The 18,006-nt window shown below is 37.6% G+C and overlaps 1 protein-coding gene across 3 annotated transcripts in view; it reads left to right on the plus strand.

The window, feature by feature from the left end:
* Positions 1-18,006, plus strand: part of LOC128016859 (alpha-ketoglutarate-dependent dioxygenase FTO) — a 121,853-nt gene that overhangs the window by 740 nt on the left and 103,107 nt on the right. The window lies entirely within an intron of this gene.

Raw genomic sequence — 18,006 nt, forward strand, 5'->3', positions numbered from 1 at the left:
CCATAGGATTTAGTTTGATTATCAAAATACAAATACTAAAGTAGCATTTTGTTTGCACTTAAATGACTGTGTTTGATTTGTCTGTAGTATAGTCAGCAAAGTTGAGAAGTTCTGTCAGCAGCCCATCTATTAATTTTTCTCTTTTTATAACCCCACTTCATTTTCGACTCCTTTTTCTCTTTTTTTGTTCAGTTTTAGTCTGCATTCTCTGATAGCATGCTTTTGGATAATGTCTGACAGCAGGGAATCTGTGTAGTATGTGGTTCCTCCACTGTATTGCGGCTGACACAGTGACCAGAAGAGTCCCTTAGAGCTTGATCCAGTGTTTTTTGGGTCTGTACAGCAGACGGACAGACAGACAGGTCTGCTACCCTGCCCCATCTCATTTCGTCTTATCTCTCTTCATAAAAATAAACAGCTCTGGGAAGAAAACCACAGATCAGCTAGACTGAGGCTCTGGTGTGTATTCCTGCAGTTCCAAAATATAAAATGCAGGTCCATTTAATCATAATAATTATATAAAAGGGAGTACACTGTTGTCTCAGCCATAAACATGTGCATTTGTGCCCAAAACATTAGGATGTGGATGGATGTCAGCAGAGACTTGTGAACTGTCCATTTAAAAAAGGAGTAATTTTTTATCATTAGTTCAGCTTTGCCAGGCATTTCCTAACCATGTGCATGACAAAAAGAGCACTTCCATTATCATGCATTAAAAGAGGAAAACTATTGGCTAATAACCTATTAAAACTGACTTCATCCTTTTAGAAGTGACCTTACATAGCCTTTAACCCAAAATACTGTTAAATACCAAAAAATGCTTAGTAGTTGATCATGGGACACTGGACAATCATAGTTCCTGGTTTTAATGTCGCCCGGGTGACCACAAAGATCCCACTGAAGTGATATTCTATCATAAATGCAATTTTGACCATTTTATTGCATTTGCAGGACAATGCAGGCCCTGTTGTTTGTCTTTCTTCACAGTATTGAATTAGAAAAGCACTGTTTTTGGTCCATCTGTTGAGCATGTTTCATTTATTCGCACCCACAACTCTATTGGTCTCTGCTGCTGCTGCTTTTGACACCTTGTTGAAATAAAAAAAAAAAACAGTCGATAAAGATTAAAAATTTGTAAATAAAAATGATTTTGGATTGGCAGAGTATGTGTGGAGCACAGAGGGTTGCCAGACGTTCAGAGGCTCGCACTGCACCCGTCCCATCACTCAGAGAGTTCTCGGCTCATTGGCTTTCTCAGCTCGTGTGTTTGCTGGAGAAAGCTGTTTAGGCGATTTCATTTGTGAACACTCATTAAAATGGTTTGTGTTCCCCTTGGCAATTCTGTTGAATTAACAGCTAGCTTCAGTTCAGGCCTGATTATGAGGCCACACAGCCAGTCTTGATTAATCAATTTCTCCCACAAAATGTTCCTTTGTAAATTAGTGTTAATGTAATGATTTATAGGTCCTAATGCCGAGCCGCTGTCACATTGAAGCCGGTGTTTTAGCGGCAGGTGGTGTCACTTTCAGCATAATCTGCAGCTTTTCTACCCCCCTTGTCGTTTCTCCCTCTCTGTTCGTCACCGTATGCCTATGTCCTATTAATGGCACGTCCTGATTTTGCCAAGTCCGATGTGTTCCTAGGTCAACATATTTTGTTGACCCTGGAACAACATTTTACTCCAAAAATATATTCTTAACCATATCCCTACACCTAAACCTAACCTTAACCATGAGTAATCCCTAAAATCAGAGGAAATGATAGATGAATGACACTGATGTACAAGCACCAAACACTGATTTTAAGCATAAACTTCACAAAATCTATAAACTGGTTCTTCAAATCTGATTGGTTAATCACAATGTTGTTCCAGGGTCAACAACGATGTTAGGCAAGGGAAGGTGGGAGTGTTAGAAAAGTACTGCCACAGTTGATAATGATTCCATTACACTAATGGAGGCAGCAAATGAAGTAGCAGGCGCACACTGTGCTTTATTGCCGTAGGGGGTCGTTTTCTGCTGAATTCCTAATGGTTGGAACCGCTGGTATTGATCAGGCCATCATACAACTAATCCACACGTGCATTACTTACTGCTGTAACACCGTGTCAGTCTTTCCACTGCTGCCACTCGCAGCCCACCCTGTTCCCTTGCCACAGGACGTGTGATTTAAGGGTCAAGGGTTGGATGGTGTGGAAGGGGTCATTGAATATCCCCTATATGGCCTCTTTTGCTTTATGATGCAAAGAGGGAGAGTGAGTGGACTGAGTGAGTAAGTAAGGCAGAGATGTTTGTTTAAATATGAGTTAAGGCATTATCTGCTCTTCTGCCTTTTTATTGTGGTGACTCTGTGTTGGAGTTGGACCGTGAGTGTGCCGCTGTCTTTTCTAATGGTTTGGAGCTGTAAATAAGGCTAGGCTGATCTATAACCATTGCTAAATGGCAAGTAAAAACACCTGGCTTGCCAGATCCTCAATCAATTATGTTACTCCCAGGACTCCCAGTGAAATAGTTTTCAATTAAAAAAACGACTGATCTGGCAGCTCTAGGCTTTCCAATTTTCTTTTGCAAAGAGGAAGTTGATTTAGAGTATTCCATTAAAGGAATCAATCTCGGATTATTTATTTTTTATTTGATATGTATGTATATATATATATGTGTATGTGTGCGTATATATATTTGTAAAAAAAATCACTCCCTCAAATTTATTGTGCAAGTCACCTAAGATTAACAAATGTAAATTTTATATAAATTGACTTAAAGTCCCCCTGTAATCAAAAATGTTATCCATTAAAACTCATCTCAAAACTCAAAAATATATATATTTTTTTCTCATGCCTTAAAAATAACTCTAGACCCTTGCCTCAGGCCTTGCCCAGCATCTGTGATCAGACGCGTGTGACGTGCGGATGTCAATGCCGGAGAGGTGCATCTGACTCGGGGCTACTTTCACACTACGGCCGCGGGTTATTATTCAAGTTAGCTAAATACAAATAAATAAACTACAGTTTTAAGGAGAAAATATTCAGCAGTGTTGTTGATAAAAAGGTTGGCACATGGTTTGTCTTAAAGCATATTAAAAACACCACATAAACAAATAAACAACATAAAAAAGCTTTAAAGCTCAATAAGCATGTACGAACAGGCCTTACTTCAGCTCGGTGCTGCTCTGCTGTCATCTCCTGAGCCATCATTCTGGTTTTCCTGTATCAGCATATCGGCACTAACCTCTGCCCTCCGCTAATCAAACACTTCACCTTAAGGGAAACATTCATTCAGCTCGCTCATTATGATGGCTTCTGTGGTCATAAAGATGTATATTTATATTTCCTCACCTCGTTGCTTGGCCGTTGCAGGGAAACTAGATATTGATCTGGATATTTAGTAATTTCTTTCTGCTGGGACATCAATATTACGCTAACATGTATGCGAGCTGTGCTTGACCCTGGCCCCCGTCTCTATTCCCTCTCTCATTGGAGCTCAGTGATATACTATTCTGAAAAGCAAATCAATGAGTGAATATGAAGTTTGAGGAGTAATATAAGGCAACCCTGAGGCCTATAGCAGCCGCATTGATCCAATGTGAGGATTAAGGTTGATTTGTTTGTTGTGAAGCTTTTTACCTTTATATGATCAAGAGGTCCGGCGCACACACATACCCACCCATATCCCCTAAATGCCTTTTATGGTTATTTCCTTCATTTCCATTACAACTTATTTGCATTTTTTAAGAATATTGATCATGAAAGAATTATGTTATAGGCTTTTGTTCATTCTCTGTTCATCAGATATTCATGTGGGTGTGTATTATAGGCCTATATTACGTTCATTATGAACGTCCTGTTAGATTTCTGGCCCTGCAAATGGTTTTGTGTATTTAATAAAGAATGTAATTTTTATAAAGACACTCAGACACTAAAGTTGGGTTTCAGTAGATTTATTTTGTTCTGAGATCAGAGGATTTCTAAGAAAAGAGCTGGTTTATCAACTGTTATGCTTTTTCATAGTCTGCCTGAGATGGGGTCAATGAGTGGGATTTGTTGTTGACACTAATGTTTTTATCTTCATTATAACATTTCATTTTAGTGATGAGATCAATTTATTGTTTTTCAGATTCACATGAAAGGGGGTATTTATACTTGCTCTTGTAAACTGATAGCTACAATCACAAAAGTTGAAGTGCCAGTCCTGTTCAATAGGTATAAGAGAAGCCTCCTGTTTTTAGTTTTGAGTGTCATGCCAAATGGCAGCTAAATTTGTCAGACATAAACTGTTATATTTGCACCATGTAGTGCAGGAGAGTTGATTGAATTATATCCGTTTTACACATTTATGTTACCAATTGGATACCCAGTTGGTTAACAGTCCAGTCAACCAAGATGCATAAAGTTAAATAAAACTAATTTTGCTTAAGTCTGCGGTGTGGCTAACTGATATAAACTGACCTGTTTTCCAGTCTGGAAGTGTTTCTGTATGTATGTATGTGTGTCTGTGTGTGTGTGTGAGAGTTTGTGAGAGAAATAAAGAGTTATGAAACTCAAGGGAATGTCTGAGATGTTCATAGGGGTTGATCTGACAGCTATTGGCTGATCAGTGGTGATGTATAGTCAATAATCAATGTGATCAATAATAATAGGATCAACTTAGAAAAGCTTTGAATAAACATAAGATTGACCTTGTAACCTAGACATCAACGGTTTCGTTTTAAGGGCCTTTCATTCAAATTAGTTTAAATGTAGGCTTTTCTCTTCTAATTCTGGTCTTTTCTTTCATATTTTGTAAATATTGGTATATTTTTGTTATCTTAGTACATTTATATTATCCCTGTAAAATATGTTTCTGTTATATTCAGATACATTTTTTTAAATGTAACTTAATAATCACTCCATCATTTTTCCATCTGCTTGCTCCGCTGAACAGCAGGCCCCTTCTTCGCTGTTTATTTGTGAATTTATTTTCTTGTGTAATAGCTCACCTTTTCTTGTAAAGGGAAACTAGCTAATGGCAGCCCTTTGCCCAACATCTGCTTTCTATTGTCAGTCCAAAGCCCCTCTTTCACTGGAACTACAGGAGGCCACTTTCACGAGAGCCTGCAAACACTAACTCTTAATTTGTACATCATAAGTTATGTTCTATAAATGAGGGGAGTGAAAGTGGGCCTGAGCACCTGGCGTGTGTGTGTGTGGATGCCCATTGGGTGACTGGGCACTGGCCCATAGTTGAGCCAGTTGGAAGGCTGTTCTTAAGTCTGCGTGTGCCAGACAGGAAAATGTAGATCATGCCCTGCCAACATACTGCTGGGCGCACAGAGGCAATGGATTTAGAGAGAGAAACAGGAGGCTTTTAAAGGCTTCTCAGATGAATTTGATGCATTTACCTGCTGTTGCCTATAATGTAACAGGCAGTCTGTGTAGAGAGGGTATTCATGATAATAATGAGTGTAACTCAAAGTTTTAGTAGTATTTTCGTATAAGCTGAAATGTATGCGTAGTAATGATGATGGTTGATTTGCTATGATCTGATGACGAAAAATATTTACACATTAACTTTATTGTCGGTGTACAATGATGTAGATAAAAATAAACCAGCTCAATGCTAATAACTATAAACATAGCATAAGGTGAAAATTAAATAGTATACATAATGTGCTTTGCAGAGTGAGGTATAGGGCTCTAGACTAACTTTTTGCAGTGGTGTGCCTGAAGTTAGGTGCACCCACATTTTCGACCGCATCACATTTAAAACCGCAGTTCACATTTTTTTTTCTTTTTTTTTCTGTTGCTGTCCATATAGGCAGTATTGACTTGTAAATTATTAACTAACAATCTTGTCAGCATAAAATTCTTTATTTGAAGCACAATTCTACAAGAAAGATAACTTACTGAAAAAGTGTTGGTGCTTAAAATGCTTCACTGATCTTAAATTTAAACTTAAAGCATCTCAAGATAAATGAAATAAAAAGAAAATCTAAATTAAGTGTTTTAAGGGCTTCAAACTGAACATCTCATGGCTCAATGTCTTATGGACATATTTAAATATCCATTAAGATTAGTGGATTTGCTGTGTTCTTCATCACAGTGCCAAATCCTTAAATATTTAGACTCGATAGGCTAATTATTTTCAAAGATTTCTTTTTTACATTTTAATCTGGGCTACAACATGCCCTGTTTGGTAGTGTTTTGATTCTTTAAGCCCTAATTGATTCTTTGAAGCCCTAATGTAAAGTTCACACTTTACATTAGGGCTTCAGTTAACATTAGTTAATTCATTAGTTAACTGCCAATGAAACATTATTTTGATTTGAACATTCATTAATCTTAGGTATTCCAATATTTAATAACACGTTGTTAAAATCGAAAATTGCAACTGTGTAATTTAATGAGCTAACATGAACTAAGATTTTTTATTTTATTATTATTATTTATTTATTTTTTTAATTTATAACTTGTTGCAAATTTAACTATTTCTCATTGTGAATGTTAATGCATCTTATTGTAAAGTGATACCTATTGTTCTTTGTAGTTAGTTTGCACTTTAATCTGTGTAAAACTTTTAACTTTATATCTTTTTCTGTATTGCTTTATACATAGTTATTTTAAAGTTATTATTATTTTAAGAAAAAAAGTTATTAATCCTGTTATATTGTATTATGACCATTTTTCTTACTAAATTTAAATACTGTGATAATACCGTATACCATTATAAAAGCATTAATAATTAAAATTATTAATTTTAAATTAATTATTAAAATTTGATACTTTCATATCTCTACAGGCGACTGTACAGAGCAATTGTTTTTAAGCAATATGATTTCTCCCCAATGCTGTTCCTTTAAGACTTGTATGTATCTCTTTACATGTGAAATGGGCTGGCTGACTGGTTCCATATAGATTGAAACTGCTCTATCTTCAATAACAGAAGTTAATAGAGATGGGCAGATTGATCAATATTTTGGAGGATCGTGTTCTATCAGGACGATTGATCCTCATATTAAAAATATTGATACAAAGTGTTTTTTTTTTTAATCTGTGATTTTATTGTTATTTGTTTAGCATGAAAAGGATGCATAATTTTGTTCACCTAAATCTGTATGACTGACTTTCTTCTGTGGAACATGATATAAAAAAAATATATAAGAAATAAAAAAAAAAAAAAAATTCCATTCAATGTAGGAGGAGCAGTTTTTTCAAAATGTTTTTCATATTTTATCACTTTCTGAATTTTCCAGAATAAGTTTCATTTCGAATGTGGTTATTATCCTGTGAGTGAGTTATTTGTCAACTGAACAGCATTAAGCTGTTTCAAAAAAACATTCAAAAAAGCAACATCCATATTCAGCTGCAGTGCATACATGACCATTGTCTCCTTGATTTGTCACAACTTTAGTTGGCATCTTTCAAGAGTGGCATCACCATGCCAACAGGTTAAATGACACCTTGTCAGGTGTCTAGTTTGTGATGCTCTTGTTTCAAGGTGATGTGCAGGAGGAGTGAAAGAGAGCGCGGGTTTGAGCGCCCGAATGGTCACCGATGCATGACACTGGCCTCTCATTACTGTCTCTTCTGCCTGTACCAGCACACACACAAACAGGTTTGGTTGTGAGCGGTGGCCTGTTGAATGCTCATTGGTATGCTTGTGGTAATTTCACTGTCAAAACTCCCTCTCTCTCTGTGTTTCTGGCTGTCTTTCTCGCTCTCTCAGTGTCTGTGCCCCTGCTCATCCAGCTGTAAGTTCACCCTGAACTACCGTCAAGCACATGATCAGGGCTGCATAAAGAAATATGCTCTGTTTTGCTGTCTATCATATTCTCCTCTTACTTCTCTTCTCTCTCTCTCTGTGTTTGTGATAAGGCCAGACCTCTCGTCTCTGCTGTTGTTTATTTAGATGAGGTTAGCCAAGGTTGGTAGTTCAAGTTCAGCTGTTACGGTGATGAACAGACGTCAATGTGCTGTTCTTCTAGAGAAACTGGCTGAATGGAAAATGTCTGTCCCATCATCCTTTGCTCGAGGGAGATTCTTTATTTTCTGTGTTTTGTGATGGAGTAGGCCTGTGTGTTTGTACAGTATGTGCTAAATTTGTTGTCGAGCGTATTACTTCAGACAGTTGTGTTGTGCTCTCATCATTTTGATTATAGATTGACAATTTTTGCTGCAGTGGGTAAACTCCAAAAGACACACTTTCTAAGGCATTAAGTAAGTTTTAAACTGTACTTTAACCCTTGAAAGCCTGATAAGCTCTGTTATTACAGCTGTTTGCACTTTATTTCATGTCTTCTGAACTGTTGACAACAAACACTCGCTTACCCCATTGAAAGGCTTGGAAGAGCAAAAACTATTTTTAATAGAACTCCGATTGGATTGGTCTGAAAGAAGAAAGTCACCCACACCTAGGATGATTTGAGGGTGAAGTTAAACATGGATGGATTTTAATTTTCGGGTGAACTAACCCTGTAATGCACAGTGTCATGTTTGGTGAAAACCTTAGTGAAAAAAAGTGAAAGTGAAGTGACATCCAGCCAAGTATGGTGACCCATACTCAGAATTTGTGCTCTGCATTTAACCCATCCAAAATGCACACACACAGAGCAGTGAACACACACACACACTGTGAGCACACACCCAGAGCAGTGGGCAGCCATTTATGCTGCGGCGCCCGGGGAGCAGTTGGGGGTTCGATGCCTTGCTCAGGGCACCTAAGTCGTGGTATTGAAGGTGGAGAGAGAACTGTACATGTACTACCCCCAACCACAATTCCGTCCGGCCCGAGACTAGAACCCTCAACCCTTCGATTGGGAATCCAACCCTCTAACCATTAGGCCACGACTTCCCCTTAATAGCATATCCGCACAAACACCTCATACCAAAAGTCACACATGCTGATGGAGGGGCTGGTGATTTTGTAGCCACAAGAACTTGGCATCTCATAGACTCTGAGTTTTCTGACAGCTTACTTCAACAGAGACTGATAAAGTCATACAGAAAATGCTAACATCAAAGTATATATATATATATATATATATATATATATATATATATATATATATATATATATATATATATATATATACATATATATATATATATTACCACACGCATATAGGAATATTTATTCATATTCATGATATTTGATAATTTTGTTAACAATCCTTTGTGACTGGGCCAGTAGAAAAAATCCTTAGTGTGGACTGTGGAGACCTGATACCCTACTTCTACCCTTTACAAAAAAATAAATAAAAAATATTTTATTTTCTGTTTCAATTGACTTTCAAGAGGTTTTTCTATATTTCCAGAATAAGGAGAAACAAATACACAAAAACAGTGCAGGCCATTGTCACACACTTAAGCTGACATGGTAATCTTTGCTAATAAACAACCAGATCAGAATGACACACACAGTTATTATGAACAACACGATCCTTCTCTGATACTTTCCCACTGTGTGTTTATGTGTTTGAGCACTACATATGTGTCTGAACACGTTTTCGCTTAATCGCATTGTCACACATATAGTTTGCCTAACTTGTTTTCTCTGTTGGTGGTGTGTGTTTTTGAGCAGTTGACACTCTGACAGGCTTCCTCGCCCCTGACTGATGGCACGTATGGATTGGAGTAATCCAGGAACCCGGTTCCTCTCTCACACACACTCTCTTATGTTTTCTGTTCCTCACCCACAGACAGCGTCGGTTGGGCTATCTCTGTTTGTAATGGCGTCCCCTGCTCCGTGATGACAATGGGGATTAAACAGCGAGGTTTTTAAAATGTGTTTCTTCTCTTTTCCTGCTTCTGAAGAAAGAGAAGCTTCCTTATCAGCTCTTCCAGGATCCACCATCATCCCTCTCTCCTCTCCTCCGCTGCCAATTACACACCGCATCATTTACTTCAAGGGTATAAATGTTCCAACAAGTATTAGTGAGCAGAGCGGAGTCAACTTTAAATGTTTTTTTTTACTTTAATTAATTTATGTATCATCCTCTTGTCCCTCCTGCTCAGTCTCAGGCTTGCCATGGAACCGGGGAGGAAGTGTTGCAGTTGTCACTCCAGCGTGTGTTTCAGAGGTTCAGGTTCCTCTGTATTAAGAAAGAGAGTAAATGAGAAGTAAACAGAGGAGAACTGAGTCTGTGTTTGTTTAGACGTGGGTCTGTGACGGGACGATGAGCCGTCTGCTGTAGGATGTGTTTTTCCATTACTAAACGTATTATCGGCACATACAGTACCCGTGCTTATAATCAAAATTTTTCTCAATTTGAGCTGTTTATTATTATTTGTTTAATTTCTCCCGTTTTGTTTACATTTTAGTTAGAATTTGAGCTTATTTTGATTCTTTTGTGCTTCTTATCACACTATTCATTGTTTGTTTTCTTAATAATACTTTTGATCATTTCACGTGTCTTTGCTGAATAAAAGTGTTTTGAACTTTCTATTAATCTAAGAATCCTGAAAAAGAAATGCATCATGGTTTCCACAAAATTATTAAGCAGCTGTTCACAACATTGATAATAATAACAAATGCTGCTTGAGCTGCTGTTGGTGCTTGTATTTTTGAAATTGTATTTTGTATTGTGCTTTATTAGTGATTTATTTTTAATTATCATTATTATTCTTCATTTTGGGGGGCTTGCAAAAGCACAAAAGTAATATTTAACATTATTCTGCAAGGTTTTACCTTGAGTGATCAATCAGTGACTTATCTAGAGACCGATAAAATATGAAGGTAAATAAGCATTTTGCTAATCTGTTGTTTGTTCAGTGTAAATTTAATTTAAGAGAGGCAAGAAATGTTGGAGACTGTAATATTGCTGTGTCTTTAGCACATATAGTGAGTGTGGTAAAATGAGAGCACAAGTATCTGCTAATGGGCTAGCTCGTATTGTTTCCCTGGGATTGTCATTAGCTTTGTTTTATTCTCTCTCTGTGTTTTTCTCTCTGTCAGGAGTAGTGACACCTGATTAGCCTGCGGTGTGTGTGTGTGTGTGTTGGAGTAAGTTTTCCTCTGTGCTAATTAAATGTAAACTTGGACTGTCAGAGGAAGCAGAAACAAATTCTTTGTCACACCATACCTGCTTTTTTGTTCGAATAGCAAACATTTATATATAAAAAATAATAATAAGAGAAAAGGGTCCATTTTAAATGTCAGGATGAACGCACCTTAAAGTGAAAGTTCACCCAATAATGAAAATGTTATAATTTCTCTCCCATCTGTCATTCTATAGTTTGAAGAACGTTGGTAAGAAAAAAATAAGAATAATTTTTTTGGTGACCATTTGATCTTTTGTATGGATGGGCAAAAAGAGAAATGCTCCAATATCTGCTCATTTGTCATGTTCCACAGAAGTAAATCATTCGAGGTTCAAAGTATCATTGCTGGACATGCCTTTGTTTTCTTGGTGTACGGTGATAAATGTTTTAAATTCTACAAGTGAATTTAGGCATCCTAATGTTATAATGGATATTCGTATTACAGGTTACATACATTTTTTTTAAGTTATTAATGCTTTTAAATAGTACACTTAAATACCATTAGATGACGGCAAATATAATATAAATGTACAAAAAATACAAATAGAACATGTACAATTAAACATCCAACATGATAAATGCAAAAAATATGTAATATTAACTGGTAACTGATAGCTTGTAAGCTATAGGCCTATGAATGATAGTTTAGTTTTATAGCATCAATGTACCATGGTATCACAGTACAGTAGTGTAGTCTCTGTGCTGATTGTGTGTGTGTGTGTGTGTGTGTGTGTGTGTGTTTGAGTAGCATGTCCTTTGCTCTCCACAGGACCATAATTCACTCGCACCCCTCTCCAGATGACTCATCCGCCTGAGTTGGTTTGACCACTGGTCATGTGGTGTTACACGGGTCAGAAGGAGTAATTATTTCTAGCCGCTGAATACACACTTTAGATGAATAGTTTTTGAAGAGAGTGTAATGTGTGGCTGACCCATGCTGACACATGGTTCATCTCAACTCTTGATTTATCCCCCGGTGTGTGTGTGTGTGTGTGTGTGTGTGTGTGTGTGTGTGTGTTAACAAGAGCAGGGTAACGGCTCTCTTAGCATTACTTCCATCTTCATCATGGATTACAGGAGACGGTTGGAGGGAAAGGCTCATCATCATTTCCTTATCCTTCTGCTGTCTCATATAGGGCACACACTTCTGATCTCTGAAGAGACTTGTATCCTACAGACAGTGTGTATTGTTTTCAGATAAAACATGATGAGTTTACCTAAGTCCATTGGTTTAATGTCTGAAGTTATTCAGTCAGAAGTGGACAATGGTAAATACTGGTGTAGATAGCATTTTGTGAGCCATGAAGTAGCACCAACTTTACTTGATCACAGCTGTCCACAAGAAACACATTTGGTACATCTGTGACACATTATAAAGGCAAAAAATGTAGGATGTCACTTGATTCTTTCCGTCAGTTGTTGATTGGTTTGAGGCAGATCTGAATGTGAGCTTGCAACTAATTTTAAAAAGGGCAAGGGTTTAAAAAGCACATTGTAGTGATGTGGAAAGTTCAGATTATTTTACTGACTCGGACCATTGAGTCTCGTTCAGCAAAATGCATGAATCTTTTTTTCGAGCCATTTCATTCATTTGAGCAAAATATACAGTACAGACCAGAAGTTTGGACACACCTTCTCATTCAAAGAGTTTTCTTTATTTTCATGACTATGAAAATTGTAGATTCACACTGAAGGCATCAAAACTATGAATTAACACATGTGGAATTATATATGGAATTACATACATAACAAAAAAGTGTGAAACAACTGAAAATATGTCATATTGTAGGTTCTTCAAAGTATCCACCTTTTGCTTTGATTTCTGCTTTGCACACTCTTGGCATTCTCTTGATGAGCTTCAAGAAGTAGTCACCTGAAATGGTCTTCCAACAGTCTTGAAGGAGTTCCCTGAAAGATGCTTAGCACTTGTTGGCCCTTTTGCCTTCTGTCTGCGGTCCAGCTCACCCCTCAGGTCCGGTGACTGTGGAGGCCAGGTCATCTGGCGCGGCACCCCATCACTCTCCTTCTTGGTCAAATAGCCCTTGATGCCTTCAGTGTGACTCTACAATCTTCATAGTCATGAAAATAAAGAAAACTCTTTGAATGAGAAGGTGTGTCCAAACTTTTGGTCTGTACTGTAATTAAACTGTTACATGTTACTTACTTAACACGTCCACTACTAACGCAAACTTTGATCACACTACAAACAATACAACATGCTATAAGAAACAGAACAGCTTATCTCCCGTCATCTGACAAGTCTTTGGTTTTGAGCCGTTCGTTCATCATGTGACAGCCCCATAAGCTTTAGCCTATGCAGTCTGAGCCGGAGAGAGAATTGATTAGTTCATCTCTCGAGTCTTTCGCATAGTTTGTTCTTTTGTCACGTGAAGTGACACCATTGGATTGGGAAATTAGTTAACTTACGAGCTTCCTTTACGAACAGGTGCATAGTTATTATTATCATTATCATTATTATCATTGTTTACTCTTGCAGTAATTTACGTGATGCGTAGCTTTTTACTTCTTACAGTATGTAAAAGTGTGAATTTCTGTCTTGACGGTACTTTTCCATAACACTTGGAAAAAGAGTTGGTTATTATTATTTAGTCTCTTTCCAGTTCAGAATGTAAAGGTTAAGCTTATAGGTCTGTCATGCAATAAACAAACGACTTGAAAAACCCTAAGACTCGAGAGATAAACTGATCAATTCTCTTTCTGGCTCAGACTGCACTGAAGGAATTAATCCCCGACATGACTCGTTCATCTCGAATCACATTAAAGATAAAGATTCATTCAAAATGAGCGAATCGTTCAAGAACGACGCATCACTAGCTCATTGGGGATCACTGGCTCATTTGGTTACCCACATTCTAGGGACAGTTGTGGCCTAATGGTTAAAGAGTCAGGTTTGTAACCCAAAGGTTGTGGGTTTGAGTCTCAGGTCCGGCAGGGGGAGTGAATGACCAGTGCTCTCTCCACCCTCAATACCACGACAGGTGAGACCCTTGAGCAAGGCACTGAACCCCCAACTGCTCCCTGGACCCCATACCAATATGGCTGCCCACTGCTCTGGGTGTGTGTTCACTGCTGTGTGTGCGCACCTGAATTGGTTAAATGCAGAGCACATATTCCAGGTATAGGTTATGGGCCTTTCCTGTCCTCTCCTCAAAATAAATAATTGTGTGCTCAACACAAGAAAGAAATGCAGGTTTAAGAACAACTTGAATTTAAGTAAATGATGACAGAATTTTAGTTTTTGGGTTAAATATCTAATATTTAAGTAGACTTAATGATTGGAAAAGTCAGAATATCTGATTTACTAAAGACAGACACTCTTATGACCTCATATCCTGTGGTGTCCAATGAAATGCTTAAAGTATAGAGTGGATGTAAATGGGCTACCAGACATTATCTCTTGGCTGACCATTTGAGATTAATTCACCTATGAAATAAAATAGTTAAAAATTAATGTAATCATATCTGTGTAGTATATAAGAGGCAGTGGTAATGAGAAAAGGGCTTCTGCATTCGTTCCGGCTGTGATACTCCCACCATAGGGCCAGGGATTTGTCACTAGGTGGCAGCTGGACATCATGAATGTATCCGTTTTTACCTCCTCCTCTTCTAGCAGATGGTGAAGTGTGGTGTTTTATAGGGTGAGGTGCTCTACGATAGCTTCTCTTGCCTCTGTGATGCTGTAAAGAGCCCAGGAGCATGACCCGCCCGCTCCGCCCTGTTAACCCTTCTGATTGGCTCTAATTCTTAGTTGCACAGTACGCTGGGCTCATGACAGTAACAGTGTTCCAGTTAGCTTGTGAGTGAGCCGCCCAAAAAAACACCCCGCATTCTCTCTTCTAAATACACACACACACACACACACACACAAGATCATGTTAGTGTCACTTCTGTTCCACTGGTCTCATATGAACTTAAGTGCTTAAGCAGACTGTTCAATATGCCACCAGCAATTACATTTTGAAATGGGTGGGTTTGCAAACATCATCTGTGTTAATCTGTCTGTCACTGCTCGACTTCCTGCTGGAAGGAGGAAAGAGGATTAAGTTGTTCAGTCCCTGGTAGAATATTCTTTGTTCACCCTGACTGAAGGAGAAGTAAATAAAGCAACAGCATTTTTTTCCCCTGACGAGTTAAAAAGGCATCTTTCTTCTGCCATGTCTCTTGGATTTGACTAATGCTGTTCAGACAAGTTGTCCTCCCAGAATCTGTCTGGAAATCATCTAAATGCAAGGGAACATCACGGGTCTGGTGGTGGAAGGAGCAGAGAGTGGCTAGGCTTCAATATGTGAACTTGTACGATTAAGGATTTCCCTGAATCGATTCAATTATGATTCACAATTTCTGTTTCAGTGACCACTGACTGACTGTAAATGATCATTTCAGTGACTGTAAATGATGCAGAAAATCTTATAAATGTTTAATTACAAAATATATTATTTGAAAGTAAAAAAAAAAAAAGTGTATAACTACAAACAATTTTTTTGAGAGAAATTAATACTTCCATTCAGCAAGGACACAAAATTAATCATAAGTCACAGCAAACGCATTTAGAATGTTTTAAAAAAAATTATTTTTCAGCTAATTGCATTTATTTTAAACTTTGTACTTATCAAAGAATCCTAAGTTTTCACCAAAATATTAAGCAACACTATTTTTAACATTGGTAATAATAAGAAGTGTTTCTTGAGTACTAAATCAGATAATATAAGAATGATTTCCAAAGGTTCATGTGACACTGAAGACTAAAGTAACGGCGGCTTAAAATTCAGTTTTGCATTACAGGAATAAATTACATTTTGAAAATTTATTTTTCTTTTTTTCTTTTTTCAAGCCTCGCTTCACTTGAGAAAACAACCTCAGCAGCCGTTTATGAGCACTGTTTATTCATATTAATCATTTAAGCTAAACGCTTTCAAACGTACGGTGTAACCTACAGTCTCCGTTCTCACAGCATCCCAAACACAAATAATTGTTATATATATTTTTGTATATTTATATTTTCATAGTCTGGCTATCTGGGACTTCGGTATGGAGTCAAAGGTTAAGATTATAACTTTTTCACTAGTATTATATCACATTGTGAGTTTATATTAGCACCTTTTGTTGTTTTCTCATAGTAACTGATTGAGCGTTTGGACAACGAAGCGCTGCTACGTGACGTCAGACTTAAAAACCGTTTTTAACTCTAGTTTTGATCAAATAAATTTTGAGCACAAGAAACTTCTTTTAAAAACTCTTTTAAAATTATTAACGACAACTATATTTAATGAATGAATGAATGAATTTAGTTTTACAACAAATACATTTTTTGTTGCAATATTTGTGTTGAATATTATGTGTAAAAATAAAAATAAAAATCAGTAACCCCTCTGATGGTAAAGATTTTGATTGCATTATACTTTACTGCAGATAACCAGACAATCAATTTTACCCAGCCCTATGAATAAATGAGTCAGTTTAAATGCATATTTCATGGCTCTGTTTGTGCTGTAGAATACTGAAGTGATGCCCATGTCTTGATTCACAGTGCCAGGGAAAAGCTGACAGCAGTGGTTAAATGATCTGATTTATTGTTTGAACTGCTGAGAATGAACGTACATTTGTGTCACATTGGGATTTTCAGATTCGGAGTCTATAACACAGTCTCTCGCACAGGAACACATTCTTCAGCTCCGGTTGACAGAAATGCTTTTAAAACATCATACACTAGTGTGCCTAAATGTTATTGAGTTGTTTATTGTAGGAAGATCCCAGCTCCTGTTCTTTTCAGGTTGAAATGCTCAGAGCAGGGCAAGCATGCTCCATCACTCAGCCTGGGCCAAACAAGCGTGAAGCTCCCGCTAGCTGAAATTTAACGCCTCACCCGCTTATTGATCCTTCCTGCAGAGGAAAGAGAGAGAGGGGCAGCAGGTCTAGGCCGGACTCTGTCCTTGACTCCATGTCCGATAGAGAGCCCTGGAGGCCGCCCCACTTCCACCGCCCTCCACAACAGCAGCCTCCTCCCAGGGGCTCACTGCACTTTACAGCACAATATTGATTTTGTAGGAGGAATGCAAGGAGGGAAAGTGAAAGAGAAGAGCAGGGGAGGAGGGAGAGAAAGTGACAGAGAAACAAAGGGCTTGAACAGGTGAACACAAGAGAGGAGGGAAAGGGAGAGATTGAGACACAGAAGTGAAGGATGATGGGTAATTAAAAAACATGACTGCTCCCCAGAACAATGGACAGACTGAGTTAATCCACTCTGGAATATCTTAATCTTGCTCTTTCAAGCCCATAGAAAAAAATAGGGTAACTGTTATAGCATAGTGTTGGTGGATTGCCTTAAACGTCTACCATGGTATTCACATGATACAAAAAAAAAAAAAAAAAACATTTAAAAAAAATTAGTGCTGTCAAAATTAGTGCTGTCAAAATTAGCGCGTTAACGCATTCGATTAATTTGAAATATTTAACGCGTAAAAAAAAAATAACGCAATTAACGCGGTTGCAGTTTTTTTATTTCCAGTTGTGGCCTATGTGTGTTCAACGTGCAAAGAAATATGGTTAAGACCAAGGAAGGACTTTTAGACGGAAAGTTTCAGTATAAAACTCTGCCGGATTACTCTTCAGTCTGCCACAAGAAACAGCAACATTAAAATCATGAACTCAAATGTCATTGTTTTAAAAAAAACAAAAAAACAATGACTGTAACAGTGCGTAAATCAGACCTTTCTGTAACGCTAACGTTAATAAGCTTAAACGAAAATAACGAAATAATTGTGTAGCGGAGTATTTTTTGTACACAGTGCCGCGAACTGTCAATCACTCCTGTACGCGTGCATCACTGTCCTCCTCAGCTGCAGCAACTTGCGCTCTCTCTCTTCATCAAGCTTTAAAACTAAAAGGGGACAAAAAGATCTTATTGTCTTTGTGCATAGGCTATAGATTAATTAGATAAATGAATATCTAAATTTGTGCCTTGCCGTCTACGG

This window comes from Carassius gibelio, chromosome A7, assembly GCF_023724105.1.
Source record: "Carassius gibelio isolate Cgi1373 ecotype wild population from Czech Republic chromosome A7, carGib1.2-hapl.c, whole genome shotgun sequence".
Classification (NCBI taxonomy): domain Eukaryota; kingdom Metazoa; phylum Chordata; class Actinopteri; order Cypriniformes; family Cyprinidae; genus Carassius; species Carassius gibelio.